The sequence below is a fragment of the Scyliorhinus torazame genome, chromosome 16 (assembly GCF_047496885.1).
Source record: "Scyliorhinus torazame isolate Kashiwa2021f chromosome 16, sScyTor2.1, whole genome shotgun sequence".
Taxonomy (NCBI): Eukaryota; Metazoa; Chordata; class Chondrichthyes; order Carcharhiniformes; family Scyliorhinidae; genus Scyliorhinus; species Scyliorhinus torazame.
This window is the reverse complement of record NC_092722.1, coordinates 172,808,171-172,835,572: the sequence shown is the minus strand read 5'-3', so window position 1 is coordinate 172,835,572 and position 27,402 is coordinate 172,808,171. Positions and strand designations below refer to the sequence as shown.

Genomic DNA, 27,402 nt, shown 5'->3' with positions numbered 1-27,402 from the left:
CCTTTCTTCCTTTTAACATAAGAACAAGGAGCAAGAGTAGGCAATTCAGCCGCTCGAGCCTGCTCCGCCGTTCAATGCGATTAAAGCTGATCTCATCTTAGCTTCAACTGCCTGTTCTCCATAACTCTTCAACCCATTACTAATTTAAAAACGTTCTATCTCCTCAAATTTACTTACTGTCCCGGCATTAACCACCCACTGGGGTAGTGAATTTCACATTAACGACTCTGAGCGAAGTAATTTCTCCTGATATCTGTTTTAAATTTACTACTTTTCCTAAAACTATGACCGCTCGTTCTAGAATGCCCTACAAAAGGAATCATCTGCTCTTCGTCTAGTTTGCCAATACCTTTTATCATCTTTTATACCTCAATTTGATGCCCTCATTCTTCTAAATTTGAGAGAGTATAGGACGAAGCTTCTCAATATTTCTTCAAAGTCAAACCTATCATCAAACCTATCGCCTCTGGAATCAATCTAATAATCCTCCTCTGAACCACCTCCAATGCAACTACATCCCTTTGAGAACAAGACTGTATACAGTACTCCAAGTCAGCCTCACCAATGCATTGTACAGTTACAGCAACATTTCCCTATTTTTGTACTCTCTTCCTTTAACTATAAATGACAAAATCCTTCCTTATTATCTACTTTCCTGCATACTAGTTTTCTGCGATTCATGCACAACCACTTGGATTCCTCTGCACTGAAGCACTCTGAAGTTTATCCCCATTTCGCTAATAAGTTGCCTTTCCATTTTTCTGACGAAAATGGATAATTTCATACATTAAATGCCATTTGCCAAATGTTGGCCCACTCACCTAACCTATCTCTATCTATTTGTAAATTTCTTATTTATTGCAACTTACTTTCCGACCTACTTTAATGTCATCTGCAAATTTGGTTATAACACCTTTTACCCCTGCATGCAAGCCATTAATATATATTGTAAATAGTTGGGACCCGAGGACCGAACCCTGTGGCATCCCACTAGTTACACCTTGCCCACCAGAAAATGACCCATTTTTACCAATTATCTCTAACCACATGCGATCTTACCTTGTGTATTAACCTTTGCGCGGCCCCTTATCAAATGCCTTCTAGAAGTCCAGATATATTACATCTACTGGATCCCAATTATCCACTTGGCTTATGACATCTTCGAATGACTCTAGCAAATTAATCAACCCCCTTCATAAAACCATGCTGACTCTGATGGATTGTGTTTTGACTTTCAAAATGTCCTATTATTGCTTCCTTAATAATGGATTCTAACAATTTCCTAATGACAGATGTTGAACTAACTGGTGTATAGTTTCCTACTTTACTTTTTGAATAAGAGTGTTACATTTGCATTTTTCCAATCTACTGGAATCTTTCCACATCCAGGGAATTTTGGAATATTATAACCACTATCCATTATTTCTGCTGCCACTTCCTTAAGACCCAAGGGTGTAGGCCATCAAGCCCTGGGGACTTGTCTGCCTTCAATACTGATAGTGTGTTCAGTACTTTTTCCCTATTGATGATAATTGTTCTAAGTTCCTCCTTTTGTATTCTCTCTGCATTTCCTATTGCTATTGGGATGTTACTAGTGTCCTTTTTGAAAACTGAGGCAAAATATTGATTTAGCGTCTCCGCCATTTATGTGATCCCCACTATTAACTCCCTGGTTTGATCCTCCAACGGACCAGCATTCACTTTAGCTACTTCCTTCTCTTTTTTAGACAATAGAAGCTTTTGGTATCCTTTGTTATATTTTGCATTAGTTTTCTTTCATAATTTAGCTTTCGTGTTTTTATAACATTTTTATAATCACCCGTCGCTGATCTTTAAAAGTTTCCCAAATTCCAGCTTGCCACTGGGCTTTGCAATATGGTATGTTTTAGTTTTTGTCTTTGTTATCTTTAACTTCCTTCCTTGGCCATGGATGCTTTTTTTCCCCCTCTTACAATCTTTCATCCTCCCTGGAATATATTTTAATTGGGAGTAATTGAATATTTTCTTAAACAACTGCCACCGCACATCAACTGTCCTACCTTTTAGTCTTCCTGCCCAGTCCACTAGGGCCAAATCTATCCTTATGCCACACATCCTCTATTAGTCCCCACAGATTTCAACCTCTTTTTGATTACTTGCGTTGATGCTCACGCAATCTTCATTGCCCCCCTGATGTTCTGATTCCTGATTTATCCTTTGTTGTTACTCAACGCAACATCGCAGCATCTGCATCTCATTAGTATCCTGTTGTTGCTCATCTCTTCTTGATGTTGCCACAGTGTCAGCAATATATAGCAAGGCCTGTCTCTCCAATGTCTCGTAGATGCTTCCTTTCAGTTTCAGTGATATTCTTCTATCAAAACACTCCACTGCACTTTTTCTAATTACTCCAACCTGAGATAATCTGTTGCTCAATTCCATTTTTATATATCTATCTTCTGCCACCACTGACCCCATGTACTTTAAAACACTCAGCTTCTCCAAATCTTCATCCAGAGTCTAGGATAACATCCAGAAATATTTAGTTTTTAAAACAAGCAAATTAAACGTATATTTATTGTTAGACGTTATAAAGGTATATCATAGAATTTACAGCGCAGAAGGAGGCCATTCGGCCCATCGAGTCTGTACCGACTCTTGGAAAGAGCACCCTACCCAACACCTCCACCCTATCCCCATAACCCAGTAACCCCATCCAACACTAAGGGCAATTTGGGACACTAAGGGCAATTTATCATGGCCAATCCACCTAACCTGCACATCTTTGGACTGTGGGAGGAAACCGGAGCACCCGCACACACGAGGAGGATGTGCAGACTCCGCACAGACAGTGACCCAAGCCGGAATCGAACCTGGGACCCTGAAGCTGTGACGCAATTGTGCTATCCACAATGTGAGATGCATTCTTTGAGTTTTAATGGAGTTTTACCCAGTGAGTTTATCACTGCTGAAGGCTGTTTCAGCTTGCCTTGACTCCTGGTGGTGTGAAGGATTGGTGTAAATATGTTGGAGCCTTGCCCTGTTGTTGGGGAACAGCTGTTTATTGCTTGCCACTTTCTGTGTGAGGCAGAGGTTCCGTGGAGGGATAGTTAACTTTTTGGAGCGAAAAACTAGATACTCTTGTCAGGTTTGCCCCCGCGCCTAATTTTCTCTCTGCCCTTTCACTGCTCCTTCTCTCTGCCTGCCCTCTGTGCCACCACTCCCTGCCACCCGCCCAATCTTCCTTTCAACTGAATTTTGGGAACTGAGATGATGTAAAAAGATTGTTCTAATTCTGTCAGCCTGGGAGTGGCATTTTGTGATACGCTTGCACTAGGACAGAGAGCTGCAGCTGACCTGCCCTGTGCTACTTATCACATGATGACGAGGCTGACTTCAGCTTCCAATGAAATGCGATTGTGGTTGACATAGCTTTAAGTATTTAATACAAGAAATATGAGCTATATGAAAGTTTGCTCCATGTGCCCTAGTTGAGGATAATGCTGAGTTGTGTTTCTGGTGCTACCTCTCTTTGGAGATTTACTCTCCCGTTAGGAAATTCTGGTTTGGCCGTGCGGGTTTCCTGAATCTTGGTTGTGGATCAGTGGAAAAGTGGTTTCAAAGTGAAGGTGTTACTTCAATGATGCCAAACATAATAAAGTTTAACAGTCCTCATAAATGGATAAAATATGCTGGTAATGTCTCAGGTTGAAGCTTCCACCAACTCTCCCTAAATTATACAATTCACTACCATTCCCCTCTGTTAAGTCTTTAAAGGGAGCATAATTATGATCATCTTCTGTATCTCTGCCACTCCTGCTAGGTGGCTGCCTTTTTTTAACATGAAATGCCTTCACATTTACTCTACATTGGTGGAAGTATATAAATGCAAGTTGTTTTAAAAGGAGAGTGCTCTGTATTTAAATGCTTGGCTTATCTAGCTGCCTTCCATTTGAAGAGCAGGGGTTTCGAGGGGTGTCCTGCTGTCATTCTTCTTTTAACAATGTCTCCCGTTTAAAAAAGAAATGCTGGTTATTCACCTCGCATTGTACACAATTGGTTGCCAGGTTGATCTATATAACAATGGCTCAATTTCAAAATGTAGTCAAGTACTTGAGAGACAATATGCATTAATTCATTCTTCCTCCCAATTTAAGATGTGCCACCATGCACTGTCATTTTAGTGTCCTGCAATTTGTGTTATTGTTCAACTGAACAGATCATATCTTGTTTCCATTTTATTTTCTCCAACGCACTTGTCAGTTGCTCAGATAACCGGTAAAGCTGTAAAGTTCAGTAAGTGTTCTGTTATTGCAACATTGCCAGCTGTCATCTGTAGCGTAGAAACGCTATAACTGTGTGTACAATGCTGTACCATGCCACTTAATAAGATTAATTGTTATCTACTGCAGAAGAAATAGTGAATACCCTGGAACTATTGCAAAGCATTATTTGTATCTGAACCCCATAATGAGATCATTACTGTTAGCAGGGCCACAAAATGAAATTACTAACTTGAACCCTTGGTTATTTTTTATAGCAGTGTATTTTTTTCCTCTTTGCCTGTGGAAGAGGACATGCTAGATGCTCATCTATACAATCCATGTAATCAATGTGATTCATCAAATGATAAGGAGCAATTGGTTAACAGGAACATGTTTTGTTTTTGTAAATGTAAAATTGTGGGGCACTCTTTGCTAAATGTACGACTGTTATTAAGTATCTAATCCACAGAACCTTTTGTGAAACAAAATTTTAAAGTTTATTACATTTTTTTCCATTAATAGTCAGCGCAAATCAGAGCAATCAAAAAGAGAGGAGGAAAAAAAGCAAAACATCACTATCAGAAAATAGAGAACAACACACAACAGCTAATTAACTTAAATATGAAAAGTCACCTAAACCCCCGGTGGTGGCTATCGCCTTAAAGGAAATAAATGTTTGCCATCTTGGATAGAACCTTTCCATCAACCTACCAATTGTGACCTTGACTTTCTCCAAATGTAAAAATGACATTAAGTCACCCAGCCAAGCAGAGCCACTGGGTGGAGTGATAGACCCTCCAACCAAACAATATTTGCCTCCAGACTATCAATGAGGCAAAGGCAAAGACATCTGCCTTCACCCAAGACTGTATCACTGGCAAATCCAACACCCCAAATATGGCCATCAGCGGACAGATCTGAATCTACATTGAGTATCTCCGACATGGTGTTAAAGAATGAAGCCCAGAAAACTATAAGTTTGGGGTAGGGTGAAAACATATGCATATGGTTAGCTGGTCCAAGGGAACAACGCTCGCACCTATCGTCAACACCAGGGAAGAACCTGCTCATTCTTGCCCTAGTCAAATGCATGCTATGCAATACCTTAAACTGAATCAGGCTCAGCCAAGCACATAAAGTTGACCAGATGGAGGATCTCATTCTACACCTCGTCATTAAGACTGGGACACAATTCACCCTCCATTTCACCCTCACACCACTTATGGAGCAGAATACGTTGAAAGGATATGGCCATATATGTCTGAAATAGACCCCCCCCCCTGGCCGAGCCAGGGACCAGAATCCTCTTCATCAGGGAAGAGGGTGGCACCAAAGGAAAGGAAGGAAAAGCTATATGCGGAAAATGTGGGAAATACCGAAAAGTAAATGGAATTGGGCAGCTGTGATTTCTCAGCTAACTCTTAAAACTGGCAAACCTCCCCTCCACACTCTGTTAGGTCTTTGTCCCTCTTAAGAAGCAGGGAAATAGAGGCTTGAGAGAGGGTCAGGGGCAACAACCCCCAGGATAGGGAATCATTGAACATGTCCAAAATTAAAGACGCAAGGTGCTCCGAGAACCTCCTCTAGAATTCAATCGGAAAGCCATCTGCACCAGGGCATTTTCCAGATTGCATCAACCTAATGCATTTTAAAATGTAATCGGGGTGTGACGAGGATTCCAACTCACTGCTCCTATCCACCTCAACCGTTGGGATGGGTAGGCCATCCAGAAAGTCAGGCATGACCGACTCATCCGCAGGAGGCCCCGATCTGTAAAGATCACGGTAAAAAGATTCAAAGCGCATTAACCTGAAGAGGAGTGAAAATAAGGTTACCGCTCAAATTGAGTTTCTGTGTGGTCTCCAGGGAGGCAGCCTGCCGTTAACAGTCGTGAGCCAAAAGGCGACTGGCATTCTCCCTGTATTCATTAAAAAGTTTCCCTTGAGCATCGTAACTAGCTTACTGCCCTTCAAGTTGACAATAAAGTTGCCATAGTCCCAGATGACCATAGGCTGCTTTCCCCTTTGAGTGGGAGCTGAATGGTGGTGATTTAACCTAAAGATCATCACACCGAAGGTGAGGGGCAAGGTTGAGAAGGCAGGCCTTCATGAATAACCTTCGCCAGGATGGGAATTGAACACACGTTGTTAGCCTTGCTCTGCATCACAAACCTGCTGTCCTGCCAACTCTGCTAAACCAGCCCCCAGTTGTTCAAATTGGGCTTGCAGTTTTTTTTCCTACTTGCCAGGAACTCCGGAGTAGGATCAAGTGAGTACTTGTGATCCACCTCAAGAATGGAGTCTACCAGTCTCCGCTGCTCCAACTTCATTGTCCTCAGTAAGTGTGCTCTGTAGGAGATAATTTGCCCCCTGACGACTGCCTTTAAGAACCTCCTACAACATGGAAGGTGAGGTTCTTATTGATCGGATTTGTTAGATTTTGTATAATCTGCTATGGCAGTGGACATACGCTCACAAAATTTTCTATCTGCTTTTATCTGCCATTTTCAGTCATACAGACCAATTGGATACCACAGTTAATTCTGTAGCAACTCAATGCTCTTGGAAGCTTTGCTGCTCTTGCTCCCTTTGATTATTTATTTATGTAACTCGTTGCCTTTTTTAAATTACAGAAATAGTCAACCCCAACATCTACAGAAAAATTGGTAATGTTCTCAGTTATTCTCAACCTCTCCACTCTGCTAGTTGCATTACCAAATTTCGCACTAGCTATGGCTTCAAAATTCCCTTAATTTTTTCAATTATGGGATTGAAGAGAAAAATAAATTCACATTATGCAGTAACATGAAGTATTTAAAAGACCGCACAATTAAGAAAAGGTCAGATGTCTCAATTAGCATGCATGTTTAATTACTATTTATAAATTAATAAACTTGAGACTAAATTAATAAATCTAATCTTTAAGATAACTTATTCAAAATTTTAATTTATGGATTAAGTGGCACCCTCTTTGAACTTATTAATTAACTACCAACATAATAACCTAATGTTATCTAATGTATAAAGCCTGTGTCATCAGTTATATATGGAAGGCTGGGTAGAGTATCAACAGCAAATATACAACAGTTCATTTGCCTTATTGTTTAATTTTGGAAGCACTTCAAACTGCATGTCTGTAATTTTAAACTTTGTTTAGTGCATGTGGCTGATAAACCTTTATCTTGGTACAATTAATATAACTTTGTGGTGGTAGAGATAAATGTACGTTTAATTTTCATTTTTAATATTCATTACAATCCGCTATGTCTCAATTGGGTAGCACCCTTGGCTCTTGAGTAAGGCGCACAGTGGTTAGCCCTGTTGCTTCACAGCGCAGGGTCCCAGGTTCGATTCACGGTTTGCGTCACTGTCTGTGCGGAGTCTGCACGTTTCCCTGTGTCTGCATGGGTTTCCTCCATGTGCTCCGTCAAGTCCAGAAAACGTGCTGTTAGGTAATTTGGACATTCTGAATTCTCCCTCCGTGTAACTGAACAGATGTCGGAATGTTGGGACTACGGGCTTTTCACAGTCGCTTCATTGCAGTGTTAATGTAAGCCTACTTGTGACAATAAAGATTATTATTAGAGAAGGTTATGGGTTCAAATGCTACTCCAAAGGCTTGAGCATTAAAATCAAGGCTGAAACTCCAGTGCTACATTGTCAATGGTGCCGATTTTTAGATGAGACGTTAAATCGAACCTGTACATACCCTCTTGGGTTGAGGTAAACAATCCCACGGCAATGTTTTGAAGAAGACTAGGGAAGCTACTCCTAATGTGCTGGCCAATAATAACGTATCAGCATCAAAATTACTGCAACACTTTATCTGACCATTATTACATTGCTGCTTGTGGGAGCTGGCTGTGTGCAAATTGGCTGCTGCCTTACCTGCATTATAACAGTGACTATACTTCTCAAGCTGGATTTTTCCATCCCGCCCACTGCAAGAACGCCATGGGCGAGATGCAAGCAATGGAGAAATCTATTGACCTCAGGCTGGATTCTCCGGTCGCTGGGCGGACGCGGCCAGAGAATCCAGCCCAGTGACTAGGGTACAATATTCTTCTGGTACATTTAGTTTTGTTTGCCCTCTCACATTTAGCAATCTCTGTGTGTCTTAACTTTTTGTTGCCTTACCATAGATTGAGTTATCATTAGGATTCTGCACTCTTGCTGATGTCACCCAATTCTACCATTGTGGGTCTTCCATCAGAACCTTTGTTCTGCTTTTCAACTGCCCATCCGTCATTAGGGCTCAAAGCTGCTGAGTCTTTCTGCTGCTTAACACTGGCAAAACCAAAGCCATTCTGTCCAGTTTGTGACAACACCTACATGATTGTGGCCCCAACTCCTGTCCATTAGTTGCATAGCTCTACTTTAAGAGAGTTATACATGTGTTCATTTATCTTTAGTGAAATAAATGTGCTAGGTGCTTTAAACTTGTGTCGAGGTCTGATTTTATGATCTGTTACTTTAAAGGCTGGATTAAGATTTTATAAATGTTTGTGATAAATTCAGTAACTTCAATCAATTCCCAGGCAAGAATTTAAAAATATAAATTTAGAGTACCCAATTCTTTTTTTTCCCCCAATGAAGGGGCAATTTAGCGTGGCCAATCCACCTACATTGTACATCTTTGGGTTGTGGGGGTGAGACCCATGAAGACACGGAGAACGTGCAAACCCCACATAGATAGTGATCCGGGGCCGGGATCAAATCCGGATCCTCGGCGCTGTGAGGCGGTAGTGCTAACCACTGCACCACTTGCCGCTCCTTCCCAGACAAGATTTGCTATTCATTTCCTGAACTAGATGTTGGGAACAATAGATACTTCTGAAGGTATGGGAAATTTGGATTTATCCATGAGAATAATTTAAGATATGAGGTGGAACAGTGTAAAGTGAGAAGGTATGAAGGGACCCTCAAAGTTCTGTATCAGTGCAAGTTCTTTCTAAGGTCTGTTCTCTTTGGCACCACCTACATTACCCCCCTTATTTGAGGAAGGATGTGCTGGTAATGGAGACAATTCAGAGGAGGTTTACCAGATTGATTCCGGGGAGGAACGGGTTGACGTTTGAGGAGAGATGGAACAATTTGGGCTTATACTGCAGTTTAGAAGAATGCGAAGGGATCTGATAGAGTTATATAAAATACTAAGCGGGATTGATAAGTAAACGTAGACCAAATGTTTAACCTTGTGGGCCAAGCTAGAACGGGAGGTCACAGATATAGGTTGAGAGACGGTAGATTTAAAACTGAGATGAGAGGGAACTACTCGCAGAGGGTAGTGAATTGTGGAACTCGATGCTCCACAGTGCGGTGGAGTCTGATTCATTAAATCGTTTCAAGGAGGAGATAGATATTTTTCTGATTTTTAAAAAAAAAAACGGGCTTAAGAGATATGGGGAACAGGCAGGGAGGTGGATTTGAGACGAGGAAGAGATGAGCCATGATCTGATTGAATGGCGGAGCAGGCTCAAAGAGCTGAATTGTCTACTTCTCCTAATTCCTATGTTCCCCTCCCGTCTCCACCCTAATTCAATTTTTTCCGTTTATCCTTTAAAAAAAATTTTGGCTGCTGTTCCGTGTTTTCATCTCTGTCCCTTAGAATGCTCTGAGTTTTCTCGGAACAGTAATTGAACATTCAACACCTCAAGCCCGTTCTACCATTCAATTAGATAATGGTTGCTCATCTCAACTCCAGTTCCCACCCTTGCCCCATAACCCTTGATATCCTAACCTAGCAACGGTCCATTGACCTTTTGACAATTAGATTAAAATCCTATGAATACATGAAATAAAGCATGCGTAGCACTTTTGAAATTTAGATTATAGATTGGCAGCATGTTCTTTCAATCAGTTTATGGGCAGGCACAGCCTGTTCTAAAGTATTTTTTAAGTGTTGCCATATTGACTACTGTGAAGGTTTGTGCTGCCTCGGGTGCAGAATTTACCAAACTGGAAACCATTGCAAAGTAATTTTTTGCAATTGTTTTTAAGTTGTTAAAGGCACTTGAAAGAGATTTATGTTTTATTGTATCTCGTTCGTAAATTCCAAAATTATGCATTATCTTTGCTTCAGGGCAACAGTGTCTTGGTTGTCACTCTTAGCTACTTTTATAATTTTGCCTGTTCTAATTGACTCACTGCATGGAGTATTTACAATCCGTTATTTGTATCTCAATATTCATTTAAGTACATTTTTACAAAATGAACGTTAAAAAAAAAAAATCAAATTGTTGCGTGAGTTTGATGTTTGCTTGTTTTGGGCAACTGAAAATTTTGAGAATGAATACAAATATAGACCAGGATGTACAGCGGGAACCTAAACCAGCGAGGTTTTGCTCTGTTCAAGAAATCATCACTCTGAATTGCTCTTGTATGCAAAGGGGATTTCATAACTCTGGAGTAAATTGCTGTTCTTATGATACTGCCTGTTTTGGGTGTCGAGGGACTCCAGGAAGATACTAGATGGTATTGTTGAGTTGCAAATAAAATCACATATTAGAATCTGGTCTTTACTAAGGTTGAGTTGGAATCTTTAAACACCCTGGATACCTGAAAGTCTATCCAGTCTGTAGCTGAATCTAACGGGGTAGAATATCCCAGGTTTGACTCTACGAACCTTGTGGCTAGCTGTTCTTAACCATGACCACTGTAGATGCTTTGATTATTGGCTCTGTACCAGTGAGTTGGCAAAGGAAAGGTCTGTGAGTGCCTCTACTCTGCATCACTGTCTGGTTGTGCATCTGGAAATTGGCTGAGAGCGGGATACGGTTTTGCTTGAAACCTCCCCACAATGCAGCTTGTTGATGCTAATTGACTTTTGATTTCTGATCATCAAGCAAACTCTGGTGGTATGTCCATAAAATTAAATAGTCTCTGGGATATAAATAGAGTGCAGGAAATCAGTGTCACATTCCCTTGGATGGGGATGTGGGTTGATGTTGCATCTGATGCAGTAACGAGGAGAATACATTCTAAACATTCTAGCTTTCACAGGTAATTTATTTGAAACCAAGATGGTGTGGGCAGCATCCCACCCTATTAAAATTGAAATTGATCAATGTACCAACAATCACAATTTACACTATAACCGTTAGCATTAAAAAACTGCCCATGGCACATAATAGTGTATTTTTAAAAAAAGGTGGGGGTATTAAGAATTGATCAAAAGCTCAGTCAAAGAACTGGGTTTTAAGGAGGCTCTTGGTGAAAGAAAGGAAGATAGAGAAGATGAGAGATTGAGGGAAGGAATTCCATAAGATGAGGTAAATGCAGGGTGAAGTCCAGCTACTACTGATGGGGCCAAGGAAAGGGGTACAAAAATAAATAAAGAATAAAATAAATTATCTTTATTGTCACAAGTAGGCTTACATTAACACTGCAATGAAGTTACTGTGAAAAGCCCCTAGTCGCCAGATTCCGGTGCCTGTTTGGGTACACAGGGAGAATCCAGAATTCTCAGCTGGTACGGGAATTGAACTCGCACTGCTGGCCTTGTTCTGCATCACAAACCAGCTGTCTAGTCCACTGAGCTAAACCAGAAGCAAGAAAGTTTGAAGTGAACTTTTGCTGCTGGAAGTGGTTGCAGGGATGGGAATGAGTGAAACCATCGACAATTTGAGCTCAGGGCTGGTCATTTAACATTTTTGAGTTTGTGGTAGATTATAAATCAGTGAAAGCAGGAGTAATGGGTGAGTGGGACTCTGCAGAACAAAATGTGGCTGAGCTGAAATTTATGGTGAGTGAAAAATAGGCTGGCAAGAGTATTGGACTAATCTGGTATGATGATGACAAATAGATGCTTGTAGGCGTCAGTGGCAGATGGGCTGAGCTGAATGTGTGTCATGCTATGGGGTGGAAGTTGGAGACTTTGAGCTTAGAAGCATAGCTTGGTAACAAATAGAATGCTGATATTTTGAGATAATAGCCAGAAAAATGGATATTCTCGGTGGCAAGGGAACAGGGTTTATGTCAGGGCTGAAGATGTAACTTTGGCCTTCCCAATATACAATTGGAGGAAATTGCATCTAATCAGAAACAGAAATTGGAGTCAGCAGTTTAGTTGTGATGCAATTGATTAGTGTCATGAATGAAATTAGGCTAGAAATTAGGAAAAATTTGAGGGCTCAGGCAAGTGGTAAATGAGGGCAGGAGAGGTTTAAGAAGACCAAAGCCGTTGTTTTCAGTTCTTGCTCCAAACTCTGCTCCCATCTACCAACTCTGCTGTCCCTGTCTTGACTTGCAAGTTCTGTTTATCTTTCAACCCTGTGCTGCTGATCTGCGTTTTGACTTGAGGCTTATTTCCATAATGTGCATTTAAAAAAAAAAATCGTGAGCAATTCAAATGTAAAGCCTATTTAAATGAGCAACAATGGGAGTAGTGGCAGCAGTTTCAGTGCCACAGCAATGTCAACGGTGTGCATGATGAGCTAAGGCCCCATGGTTCTGGTGCTTAAAGCATGTCAGAACAGGAATATTCTTTTTCAAACTGAAGATTTGAAGCCAAAATGTAGGAAGAGGCAGCTTGAGATAAATGATGGGAGAGAGACTTAAACCATTTCAAATATGAACACTATAACATGGAAACACTGTGCTTTGTGAGGTCGACGCATCTACTTGTGCAAATTATTATGTTGTCGTTCTCATTCATTTTGGCTGCTATTTAAAGCACATTTTATGAAAAGTTACCAAAATTAGTTCGGTGATGAATCCCAAATGCTTTTGTGTAAAGATTTCCCAGAATATTTTTTGGACCGGTTCAATTATCTCCATTGCACTGCGAGGAAATGCTAATGAATAAGCCCTGTACTAGTCCACATACAGTTTCTCGTAACCCGTCTATCAATTACATGTTCAGTGCTTGCCTAAAATGATTATTTAGTATTAACATTAAAATATTGGTAAAATGAGAATGTAACTTTGCATGTCATGGGTTAAATGTTACAAACTCGTGACCTCTATCACTTCGAAGGCCAAGGGCAGCAGGCACATGAAAACACCACCACCTGCAGATTTTCCTCCAAGCCACACACCATCCTGATTTGGAACTATATTGCTGTTCCTTCACTGTTGCCGGATCAAAATCCTGGAACTGGCTACCTATCAGCACAATGGGTGTTCAATAACCGCTCAGTACAACCTTCTCGAGGGAAAATAGGGATGGGTAATAAATACTGACCTAACCAGCGATGCTGAGATCTTGTGGAAAAAGTTTTTTGAAAAAGCTCTTATTCTTGTTGGTGATAATATTTGGTCAGTATTAAGTGGGATTACTCTTGATGCTGGTTTGGAGAAAGAAAGCAGATATATTTTCATCATCTCTCTTTGAACTTGAATTTGTTGTTTGTTCCAGTAAATTTTGGAACAACTACAATTTAATTTGATTGAATTGTCAAACGATCATTGTTGTCCACATTTTGGAGCAATATTTTCAGCTTGATTTTACTGCAGGAGTTGAGCAGTTCTGCATATTTATAAACTGCAGAAATATATAATTATTTAAGTCATTTAAACTGTAGGCAAATGATTGGGCATCTCTTAAACTGCTGTGACTCTCAGGATTTGGGTAACTACATGAATTATTTGGGCAACTGTAATCTGAAGCTTGGGATCATCTTCATCATGCTGTCCTACATGTTAATTTTAAAATGTACCAGTATGTCAATGCACAGTTTGGTTTTAAAATATTTTTCAATGACCGATCAGACTTTCCCCAAATTTTTCAATGCAGACATGGGGCCGGGTTATGGTACCGTTGCAAATTTGGCAGTATGGTCAGCTAACAGAAACGATAATGGGAGTTTTTCAGATATGTGATGCATACTTTCTGCAGTATTTTACCATTTGTCAGGTTATCTTCATGAAAAGCAGATACAATAAATAAAATTATACCTGCAGAGGTATAGTTAAGTACCCAAATTTTATCTTGATGTTGAACCATTTTTTGTATCCGTTGGAATTCCAGGTTTATGGTTCACCTGTTCAATCCAGATCCCTTGGATTTGGGCTGCAATTTCCATAGAAATAGTGTTCTTTATTGATAATCCACTCTTGCATGCAGGATCTGGAACAATGCCAGGTAGTATCAGGATGTTCTCTGCTCCCTACTTGAACCGTAGCTAAATATGTTACCAGTTTGAATGCTGCTATTGCACCGAGAGATTTTGGTTTCTCGGCTACACTGTTCTAAGATACCAGCTATGATCATTCACTAAAAGTCTTATTTTGCCAGGACACAGCTTTGCTAATATTAAAGAAGAACATTTGTATTTAGCAAGTTTATATTTGATACAGTGCTACAAACTGAATTACATATTTTTGCACTACAAGGGCAAGCACGGTGGCGCAGTGGGTTAGCCCTGCTGCCTCACGGCGCCGAGGTCCCAGGTTCGACCCCGGCTCTGGGTCATTGTCCGTGTGGAGTTTGCACATTCTCACTGTGTTTGCGTCGGTTTCGCCCCCACAACCCAAAGATGTGCAGGGTAGGTGAATTGGCCATGCTAAATTGCTCCTTAATTGGAAAAAATTAATTGGGTGCTCTAAATTTATTTTAAAAAAAATTTTGCACTGCACATATTTTTGCATTGCACTAAAATATTGTTTTGATCCGCTTCAGCTTGTTTTAAGTGCATATATTGGCATTTTGACCAACATAATATGAATCCATGAACAGCTACAATAACATTTTCTATCTTTGATTCATTAGATAATTTATAACTATGTATTATCTACCATGAAAACCAGTGTGTAAAACTCGAACCAGATTTTAATGCTGAACTTTTGTATAATGTAAAATATTCATTTTAGTCATTTAAAATAATTTATTGTTTTTAAGAAAGCATGCCAAGAAGCTATCATACTGAACACCAGTAGAATACAGGTTGCATATTGCACATGGAGGGTTTTTAAATAATTTCTACCAATTTGTGGCCTTCAAATGGCAGCACCAGGAGTGAAGCTAACGTATCTCCTGAGTGCTGTGCAACCCTGTATTTGGTTACGAGCTTCAACTCCATTCTGGGAGCATCCCACTATTTCTAATGTGCGCTGCTTGGATGAGTCACAGAACTCTGCTGTCACCCATACTGCTGTTGGCTGCATTCCACGATGTGTTAAGCATTATTAGTGAGGTTAAACTAAGTGATGGGCTGAACGGGATTAAAAATGATCTTAGTCATAACAATTTGCTAGGTTAACCACTAGTGTGTATATTGTGAACCAAATTAAAGATCTAGGAATAATTTACAGGGATGGAAATTAATTATGAGAGTTCAATGACCTATCAAACTTATTCCAATAAAGAGCCTTTGGAAAGTCTATGAATGGCCTCTGATCCCCATGATGATATTGCTATTATAACCCACTACTTGTAAATCTTTTGAGAACAAGTTATTGAGATCCTCACACACATGATCAAATATTGCTCAGGTAAGCAAATTATCAGTATTCTGGTTGCTTTATTAAGTGAAAGACTGCAGTTGCAAATGCTGTTAGATTGTGTATAGAAGTGTGTTTCAATGCTTATTGATATGCAATATCAGTAATTGAAAATATTAATCAGGCCCTTGTTCTAAATGGTGCAAGATTAGGCAGAAATGCTCAGTCATTTAGAAGGACAGCAATCATAACACACAAAAAGGCACTTGCACTGAACTCTTGTATCCGTGCCAGTATAACCACCAAGCGGAGAAATCTGCAATAATCCAATATTCTTTCTGTATTTTTCAAATATAACCAATTTTTCGTATTTTCTATTCTCTGCTTAACAGTTACTTGTGAGTCTTCAAGTTCTAAGAATGTTCTATGTATGAAAAGCATCTCTAACTTCATTCTTTTATTCTTTGTTGCCCTTCATACTATTAAAAATTTCTAATAGAATTGATTTTTCTGTTACAGTGAGCCAAGCTCCACCTTAAGCTATTCCTCTTAACTGTACCTTTCGATCTCTTCAGGCTTCCAGTGGAGCTTTGCTGCATCCTTTTCAATGCTCCATTATATTAATCAAATAGTTGTGTTGCCGAGCTTAGCTAACTCTGAGGAAAGATGGAATGGAGCAGAGTCTGTCATGTGGGTGAATTGCCAGATATATTAATATATTAGTAAGATGACCTCACTCCTAGACAAAAGAAAAAAATCAATAAGCAACCTCTAAGCCCCCAGACCTCTGCCTCCTCCCCTCCCTAAGAGCACAGGGCATTTACGTTTAATTTGCACTGACTGTTTCCATTCTTGTGCACAGGCAGGGAGATGCAAATTAGGGGAACAGCCTCCACTTGGAGGCTTTTCTCTGATTTTGGGGGAACCAGTACCTTCCCAGTTGTGCTGCAATATAGAATTCTGGCCACTCTTCCAAGCAATGATGATCTATTCCTGAAGTATGAGTGTAACGTTGTCATTCTTCCCAGATAACTAATTTATTGCCAAATCAGGACATGTTTTATGTTGTGAAGCCATATTGGTAGACAGTGGCTCGAGATTGGCTAAGCTTATTTTGTATGGTACTATATTGTCACCAAACTAGGAAGCAGTAGTTCTTTTTATTCTGGGTGGATTTGTACTCCAGTCCCAGAGCTGAAACACAGCAGCTAATTATTTTTTATTTCATAGCATTATTTGAGAGTTGTATTGCCATCCATTTACTGTTTTACCATGATTTTGCATTAAAGCGCAGCATAATTGTTCCCTTTCCACTTGTGAACGATCATTATTGGTCACCAGGATATATTTCAATTAAGCATCTATGTTGGTTCGCTTAATCTTTTCTGCTACTCGTCTCACCAATCAGTAAGGTTTCATGAAAAATCCTATTGCTACTTAATTTTGCTCTTCCGTCCTTAAACCTTGAGCCAATTCTTTTCATAAATTATGTGCTAAAATTGCATAAACATCCAAAGCAGAGTATTTCCCCTTTAAAACGATCACAAGGTATGTGTGTAAAGTTAATTCAAGTAAAGCTGTAGCATAACAAGTGCTTCACAATACCCAAAGCATGAGAGACTGAGGAAATAGTGCATAAGTGAGTGAGTATAAAAATGCCAGGAATAAACCTGTGACTACGTTTCACTGTGCACTCAACTTAAAATTAGATTGAGGGTGAAAGATTTCTTAATAAAAGCTGAGGTAATTTATCACAGATTTTCAAATTTGAAGTTATGCCAAGATTGCTGTGATATTGTCCAGTTGATTCGGCTCCTAGATTGCATTTCTGAAACTTGTTGCTTAATGCAAAGCTTTACTCCATGACCAAAATCCTGGTACCATTATTCAAGAAGGGTAGTTGAGAAAAAACAGGTAATTACAGACGGGTGAGGTTAACAGCTATGGTAGGGAAATGATTGGATAAAGGTCTGAGGGACAGAATTAATCTCCACTTGGAAAGGCAAGGGTTAATCAAGGATAGTCATCATGGCTTTGACAAGCGGAGATCATATCTAACAAATTTGATTGAATTTTTCAAGGAGGTCACAAGGTGTGCAGGTGAGGGAAGTGCAGTTGATGTAGTCTACACAGACATCAGTAAGACTTGTGACAAGGTCTCGCATGGGAGACTGATCAAGAAGGTAAAAGCACATGGGATCCAGGACAATTCGGCAAACTGGATCCAAAATTGGCTTTGTGGCAGAAGGCAGAGGGTGACGTTTGAAGGTTGTTTTTGTGACAGGAAGCCTGTGTCCAGTGATGTACTGCATGGATTGGTGCTGGATCCCTTGCTGTTTGGAGTGTACCCTAATGATCTAATGGAGGGTATGGTCAGGAAATTCACAGATGACACCAAAAATTGGTGGTGCAATAAAGAGCGAGGAGGAAAACACTGGATTACAGAATGATACAAACAAACAGAGCAGTAGCAAATGGAATTTAACCCTGAAAAGTATAAGGTGATGCATTTTGGAAGGACTAGCAAGGCACAGAAATACACAATGGGTGATAGGATACTAGGAAGTACAGAGGACCAGAGGGACTTTGAGTACATGTCCAAAGATCCCTGAAGGCAGCAGGATGGGTAGATAAGGTGGTTGAGGGAAACCTATGGATAGTTGTCTTTATTAGTTGAGGCATAGAATATCAGAGCAGGGAGGTTATGATGGAGCTATATTAAAGGCTTGTTAGGCCACAGCTTCAGTACTGTGCGCAGTTCTGGTCGCCACGCAATGGGAAGGATGTGATTGCAGTAGAGAGGATGCAGAGGAGATTCACCAGGATATTGCCTGTGCTGGAGCATGACAGCTATGAAGAGAAGCTGGTTAGGTTGGGATTGTTCTCCTTAGAGCAGAGAAGGCTGAGGGGTACCTGATTGAGGTGTACAAAATTATGAAGGACATAGATAGGGCAGATAGGAAGAAGCTTTTCCCATTAGCAAAGGGGTCAATAACCAGGGGGCATAGATTTAAGGTAAGGGGCAAGATTTAGAAGGGATTTGAGTAAAAGCTATTTCACCCAGTCGGTGGTGGGAATCTGGAACGCTCTGCCTGAAGGGTGGTAGAGGTGGAAACCCGCACAACATTTAAGAAACATTTACATGAGCACTCGAAACGCCACAGCATACAAGGCTACGGACCAAGTGCTGGAAAATGGGATTAGAATAGATAGGTGCTTGATGGCTGGCGCAAGCACGATGGGCCGAAGGGCCTCTTGCTGTGCAGTAACACTTTGACTGTATGACTTTCACTTTACCATGGAAAGCTATATTCCTCTGGATGCCTGCCTTGATTCTTGTATTACTAGAGTTCCCACATGAAAAGTACACTTTGTAAATCATTGCACATAAATATTAGCAGATTTGTCTGAAGTTACTGAAAATAGCCACATGTTCATGGAGTAATGAATGAGTGATTACTGCCTCCGACTAAGTGTTTTGTGTCATTATGCAGCAAATGACTAGGAATAGTTTAATATGTGTGTTTTCTCTGTAGATCATTAGTTTATTCCAACAATGCCAGAATATAAAGCCCCGTTTTTTGTGTGTATGAACGTTTACACCTATCTAGCTATCCATCTAGCTATCTAACTATCTATTTTAATTGTTAAAATGTTAATGAGTGCAGACATTGACTTTCACTTGCTCCGGTGGCTCTGACAGTGGTGTTTGGGTTTTTGAGCATGTTACGCATTAACATCCATATCTAGCCATTGCTACAGACTTCTGATGAAGAGCCAAGCGGGATTGAAACGTTAACTCTGCTCCCTGGAGATGCTATCAGACCTACTCCCTACAAATGCTACCACACCTGCTAGGTTTTTCCAACATCCTGTTTTTGTTTCAGATTCCAGCATCTGCAGTATTTTGCTTATTTTGCCGTTACTAGGTTGTGTTTGGGTTTTCTTTAAAACACTGTATATTGGTATTAAAAATGCATGGAGGTTTGGTGAGATGCCAGCTGATCTTGCACCTGTAATTGAATAAACACTCAAGATCTTTTCAGTATTGGCTTTCGGTTGATAATCCCTTTAACACTCTGTTCTAAGTAAGATGTATCATCGTCCAGCTCTCTCTTCCATCATCAAATAATGCCTACAGACCCTTACCTGAACTAACTCCAGAGCAAACCAGCTGTGTTATTTTGTTCACATTGTATGGCAGCTGATTGCCATTTCATACTGCACAATGCTCCAATAAATAACGGATCAGTTACACAAATTATTGACTTGCTGAAGGAATGTTTTCTCAGCAAACTGTTGTTTAAATGTTTCCCTCTGCACTTTTCCTTTTATCTGTGAGGTACACTTGTGACTCACTTTAGTTCTGCAGAACAGTTGTACAGGTGGCTGGCAGCCTTAGTTCGTGATCTTTATTGCATCATTTGTTATCTTGCACCCACAGACATTCTGGCCTCTGCAGTACACTCGGTATAAATGTTTAAAACTCTCAGCTCCTTGCAAAGTACTGCAGCATGCTTATTTTAAATGTTGCTTTGTCAATTCTGCCATGACGAGAATAAATTTGAAACCAAACACCCGGCTTCTTGTTTTGGTGGAATAAATTCAGAGAGCATGGTACTTCTAGATTTCAGACACATTGGTCAGACTTTTCACACAGTAATTTAGCCTTTATTACAATGGAATAAATCACCTGTGTATGTTGCTTTTCTGTTTTATGGGTGATATTTCAGTTAAAACTTCAAAATATTCAATTTTTCCTATTAACTCCGATGACAAGAGTGTATTTGGATGGGACCGTAGACCAGTTCGATCAGAGGCATCAACATAGCCTGAGGTTTTGATTTCCACCCCTACCAGTCCTCCATGTGCCTCCAAAGGGAAATACAGCAGTCTCCCTGTTGGCAAGTCACTCACCTTGGGTATGGCTGCAGCTGGTTTCCCGTTCTGCCTATGCAACAGATCATTGCTGGCATGTAAGGTCGCTCCCACCTCCCTAGGAACCCAAGATATTGGCAAACCATCAGTCAATCTGGCACAGTTGTGGATGCAATGCCTATGTACGTGCAGTTGCTTTAATTACATTCTTTAATGGGATGTAGACATCATTGGCTAGGCCAGCATATGTTGCCCATTTGTAATTGGTCTTGAGAAGGTGGTGGTAAGCTGCCTCCTTGAACCACTGCAGTCCATGTAATGTACGTACATCCACAGTGCTGCTAGCCAGAGTATTACATGTTTTTGACCTAATGACTGTGAAGGAATGGTGACATAGCTCCAAGTGAGGATGGGTGTGGCTGGAGAGGAATTTGTTGTTGGTGTTGGGATGAGATTGTCCTTCTAGGTGGTAGAGATTATGGATTTGAAAGATGTTGTCAAAGGAGGCTTGACGAGGTACTGCAATGCACCTTATAGATGGTACTCACTGCTACTCCTGTGCATCATGGTGGAAAGAGTGAATGTTTAAGGTGGTGGATGGGGCGTCCATCCAGGAAGGTGGAATATATTCCATCCTGTGTTTTACCTGTCCTCAATGGCAAGTAAGTAAAAGTATTTGCCAATTGTTTTTGTCATGTAATTTGAAAAAAATGCAACACAATATTGTGTCAAATCAGTCCAAATTCCAGGTTGGTTTGTTTTCATTAGTTACCCATGTCAAAAGAAGACTGTTAATAGAATTTAAGGCAGGGAGCAATTTGAATATTGTACCAGGCCCAAACATTTTCTAGCTAGTGAAATAGGACTAACCTATATCGTTTGTAACTGTATTGCAGTTTTGATTAATTATAGTTGGATTAGAGTTTGTAGTCACAAGGAAAACTGTTCAAAATAACTGAGTTATTGCGCACTCCATATTGTGGGATGAGCGATAAACAGATGTGGCAAAATGAGAAATATTTTCTATGTGGCAAGGTGAAAAAAACTGCAATGAAATAAATGACCAATTAGTTCTTTCATGATCGCAAAAGGGATATTGATAGGACAACAGAAGAAACACTCTTGAATCATACCATGGGATCGTTAACATTCAAGAACTACTGGGATCTCAGCTTAATAGTTGATCTTAAGGGCATCAAGTCCAATGATCCAGACTCCCTCAATACTAAATTGGGATTACAATCTATCTCAAATCCTTGAGAATGACTTGAACCTTTAACTTGCTTAACATAAAAGTGCTAGCAATTAAAACAAGGTGTACAGAGGTGCGACGGCAGGTCAATACATTGGGTGCAGACCACACCAGCTAGGTGATGATGTGTTGGTGCTTGTGATGGGGGATGATTTCCTCCATTGTTAGACTGGTGCTGGCCTGCTTTTTATCATCCATCTACTTGCTGGCCAATAAAGTCTGCTCTGCTCTCTGTCAACTGCATCCCATCTTCAACTTCACTAATCTGCTTTAACGGTTCGCACATTCTCCTGGTCTCATGTACATCGCATCTCTAAATTATTGCATCATATCCCCCCCCACCCACCCCCCCCTTTGCCCTATGCTGTTATCACTCGGTCTGCTAACCATATGTGCTCTTCACCTAATTACTGAATTATTTGTTTCTTTTCTTGTGTATGTGTTTTATTTCTCCCTCCTTTCCCTCACACTGCCCCTTTCTTACAAGCTGCTGTTTGTATGAACATAGGAACCAGGTACAGGTGTGGGCCACTTGAGCCTGCTCCGCCATTTAATAAGATCATGGGTGATCTGATACTAACCTCAAATCTGCATCCCACCTACCCCCGATAACCTATCACCCCCTTGCTTGCCAAGAATCTATCCACCTCCGCCTTAAAAATATTCAAAGATTCTGCTTCCTGAACTTCTCTTTCAGGAAGAGAGTTCTAAGGGTCAAGACCTCCGAGAAATAAAATGGCTCCTGTGTTTTAAATGAATTACCCCTTATTTTTAGACAGCGACCCCTAGTTTTTGATTCTCCCACAAGAGGATGCATCCTTTCTACATCCACCCTGTCAATACCCTTCAGGATTTTATATACTTCCGTCAAGTGGCCTCTTATTCTTCAAATCTCCAGCAGATACAAGCCTAGCGTGTCTGGCCTTTGCTCACAAGCCAACCTGCCCATTGCAGGCATTGGTCTGGTAAACCCTCTCAGAACTGCTTCCAACATATTTAATTCCTACCATAAATAGGGTTACCAATACTGTACATACTACTGCAGATGTGGTCTCATCAATGCTCTGTGTAACTGAAGAAAAACCTTTGTATTTTTGCATTCAATTCCCCTTCTGTAATATCTTCCAGTTCTGAGGGAGGGTTCTACATAAAACATTTCCTTTCCTCACAGATGCTGCTGAGTGTTTCCAGCATGGTGTGTTGTTTCAGATTTCCAGCGTCTGTTGTTTGTGGTATGAGACCATCTGTATGAGACTATACAAAGGAAATGGTATTCATTTTCACAACTCCAGAAAGTGCAGTTGTTATATTACATCTTGGCCTGGGTAATGTACAACTAAATGCTCCAGACATGTGGTGCAAACATCAATTTCTGTCTATGCCATTACTAGGCAGCATGAGTATCTAGGTAGAAGAGACTAACAGAAATTCTGTCAGAGAAGAGCAGAACTTGGGTTTTGCTTTTGAAATATTAATAGTAATCTTTATTGTCACAAGTAGGCTTATTAACACTGCAATGAACTTATTGTATTAGCATAATTGTAAATATTTAAGTCTTCATTACTGAATCCATTTTAATGAAACTGTAATATGTTTGCTGTTTAAAAAAAACTTGTAATGCTTGTGAGGTTAAAGAGGCGGAAAGTTAGCGTTGGTTCGCTTTTCTGAAGTTGATGTTTACTTTGCTCTCGTACAGTGCTGTGACCATAAACTGGAGTCAGTGACTGTAACTGTGAATGCATTAGTTGTCTCATGGAGTTCCTTTTGTTAACTTGCTACATGATGCGGTATGACCAGTGTGCAATGCAATTAAGCAAGTGCGTGGAGTAGTATTTTGTGTGAGGAACAGATGTTAGCCTGAGGTTGTTTCACGGTGCGCAGCTGTCATAGGGGTTAATGCCACATTATATGATATATTTAATGGTAGAATTTAATAGGATCAGAATGTTTTATCTGTCAATGAAAAGTTTGTTGTATATTGCCCTATTTTATTAATGAGGTTTGATGTGTTTAATCAAATTTTAAAAAGCCATTCTGTTAGCTCAAACAATGGAATCCTAAATCTCTGATGCAGTATAAAAGCATTAAAGAGTTCTTGTTTGTTGACTAATATTGTCTCACGCCTTGATTAGTGGTCTTTATGTGAAAATTTGTTTAAATTTGTCACTGATGTGATATTTTTAAAGGAAAGCTGATGAGAAATCCTTCTCCTATTGAACCAAAACTAAAATTATCAATGTGCAATTAATAAAATGTTCCTCCGGAGTTGCCTTTCAAAATACAGTCCATTCTTGCGGTAATACATTCTGTGACCTGTTTGGGGAAAGAAGCTGTCAAATTGAAATTTATTTGCCAAATGAGAACATATAACTCGTAAGCAAAAATAAATCCAGTAACAAGCCACCATTCAAGCTCTGTCCCGTGTTTTAATACCTATAAGGCAGTGGTAGACAACCTGCTAGTGAGTGGGCCGCATGAGTGTCCTTCCCTCATCTCTGTGGACAGCAAATTGAAACCAGGCTTGTCTGGTAACCATAGCCCCATGAATAAAATTAAATACATGCTGAATAGTGAGTTATTGAAAATGCTTAATCATTTATATATTAATAGAACAATCATTCATTTCAAATGGTAAAAACAAAAGCAATATTTATACTTTCGACACAAAGGGATGTTGCTGATTTTCTCCTTGGTTCAATTGCTCTGTTTTATTACCTTTGCTCTCGAGTCGCCAGGTATCTTTATGATACCGCCACGAGGTTCAAATCCGAGTAATGATCAATAACCCAATACACCGATTAGTAAGATTCAAATCAAAGCACATTTGTTATACACCGTAATCGCTATTAATGCACAAATTCTACGTCTAAGCTACTTCTACAACTAACAGGCCTATACTTAACTTCGTCTGGCCCACCAGGTCAGGGGAACAAATGGCCTTACGTTCGGGTTCTGAGTCTGCGGGATTCGAAGTTGGTACGGATTGGTAGCTAGAAGCACCTATCTCGTAGCGAGCGTTGAATTAAGACTTACTTTGTTGGGAGTCTCTGCACCGGTCACGGTCAATGTTGGTTCGTGTTGCTGGGTGACCCGGGTAGGATGCAGAGGTGAAGAGGGCTGAAGAGCGTGATTTGAACTTGGGGCTTAACTCTTATAGTCCCCAGGGGCTTTCCGCCTTTCGGGGCGGACCCTGTACTTGGTCCCAAGTGATTGGACTTTGTCCCAATCGCTTGGTTCGATTTTCTCCAATACTGGAGCGGTTCCCTGATCGATGGGCGGTCTTGAGGTGCTCATTCACCTCCTTTGTGTTGGCTCCTGCTGGCGCCGAGGATTCTGGCTTTGCTTTGTGTGTCCAAAATGTTACTTATTGTTCCCGGGGATTGCCCATAAGTATGCAGATGGCTGCTACTTTGTTATGCTGATGGTCGCTGGTATCGATGTTGTCTGGCCTTTTCAGAGGTAAATACACAGCAAACCTGCAGCTGCTGGTTTCTGTCTATGTTGGCTGACTTTCCCATCAGCCTTTGCCGTTCGCCATTTTAAATCGGGAGTTGGCCAATTTAGGTGGCTACAGGGATCATACCACTCTCACAGTCAATGTTATGCAATCAGCATACACTTTCCTTCACGTGCCCTTGCTTTACGTGCTTTTCATTTCATTTTAAAAAAAAAAACGTATTTTATTACAAACGTGTATCATGACCGGCTAAAAATAAGCAAACACCACAGGAAGCCCCATCCCCCCCAGCAATCAACCACAGTCTGTACAAATCTTTTCCCCTTTTTCACCCCCAACCCTCCCCACAACGAACATATCCTCAAACACGGCCACGAACATTCCCCACCCGCTCTCAAACACCTCTGCAGAGCCGCCCCCCCCCCCCCCCCCCCCCAATCCATACCTTACCCTCTCCCACTGAAGGACGTCGTACAGGTCACCCAACCAAGCCATCAACCCTGGCGGCGACACCGACCGCCACCCCACAAAATTCACCACCGTGCAATCAGAGAGGCGAAGGCCACAACATTGGCCTCCTCCTCTCCATGAGCTCCGGCTTCTCTGAAACCCCCAAACATCACCACCAAAGGGCCCTCCCCGCCACTCAAGACCGCGAACACTCCCGCCCAGAATTCCCCCAACCTCTTGCAACCCCAAAACATGTGCGCGTGACTTGCCTGCGCTCACACCTCCCCCACCACCCCCTAAATAACCCACTCATTCTCACCGGAGTCACATGCACCCCGTGCACCACCCCAAACTGCACCAGGCCCATCCTTGCACAGGAGGCCTCGCCCACCCTACACAGTGCCCCACTCCACCACCCCCCCCCCCCCCCCCAACTGATAAGAACATAAGAACTAGGAACAGGAGTAGGCCATCTGGCCCCTCGAGCCTGCTCTGCCATTCAATGAGATGATGGCTGATCTTTGTGGACTCAGCTCCACTCTCCGGCCCGTACAACATATCCCTGAATCCCTTTATTCTTTAGAAAGGTATCTATCTTTTTCTTAAAAACGTTTAAAGAAGGAGCCTCAACTGCTTCAGTGGGCAAGGAATTCCAGAGATTCACAACCCTTTGGGTGAAGAAGTTCCTCCTAAACTCGGTCCTAAATCTACTTCCCCTTATTTTGAGGCTATGCCCCCTAGTTCTGCTTTCCCCGACCAGTGAAAACAACCTGCCCGCATCCATCCTATCTATTCCCTTCATAATTTTATATGTTTCAATAAGATCCCCCCGCATCCTTCTAAACTGATCTCCCCTCCCAGCTCCTACCTCTCCCTGATCTCAACCCCTCTCCTCCTCCTCCATACCCGGAAGCAGCAACCGTGCGTATCATTTCATGCATACCGATAGATGTGGACGGAAATCAGCGGAAAATGTCAGCCGTTTACATGGGCAATGATTGACAAAATGTCTTGTGGTCCGCACTCAGAGGCCAGGTGAGCCGCATGTGGCTCCCGGGCCTCGGGTTGTCGATCACTGATTGAATGCTGCCCATTTGCAAATTTCTGTGCTTTCAGAGTGCACCTTGTATAATTTAAAATTAAAGTCATTTGGGGTCTTGAGTGTTATTTTGTCTGGAGCATCCGTTTGTACTGATTTCACCGTAATCTGGTTGTGTTGGTTGAGGGACAAACATGAGGCAGAACACCAGGAGAGGTCTTTGGTATTTTCTAATACTGCCAAGGGTTCTTTTTATATTTACCTAAGAGAGATGAAATCTTGATTTAATATCTCATCTGAAAGATGGCACCGCCATAATTACGGCTTCATTAGGATATACGTGATCATTATATGCCTAGCCTAGATTATATATTCAAATCTCTGGAGTGAATCCACAGTCTTCGAATTTAAAGGCCAACGTAGTTCATATCTCTATAGCCATAGAGGTTCTTGCCTCCATGTACTAAAAAAAAAGTAAAGTAAGTGAAGTCGCCATAGTCCCAGATGACCATAGGCTGCTTTCTCCTTTGAGGGGGAAGAGCTAACAAGGTGGTGAATTAACCCGAGGATCACCACACCTTAGGTGAGGGACAAAAGGTTCAAAATAACCTCAGCCAGTACAGGGATTGAACCCGTGCTGTTGGCCTTGCTCTATCACGAACCAGCTGTCCAGCCAACTGAGCTAAACCGACCTTAGGTAC

General features: G+C 41.0%; 1 protein-coding gene across 1 annotated transcript in view; it reads left to right on the top strand.

Annotated features, from left to right (window-relative positions):
- pdzd8 (PDZ domain containing 8) overlaps nt 1-27,402 on the top strand; it is a 260,442-nt gene that overhangs the window by 25,344 nt on the left and 207,696 nt on the right. The window lies entirely within an intron of this gene.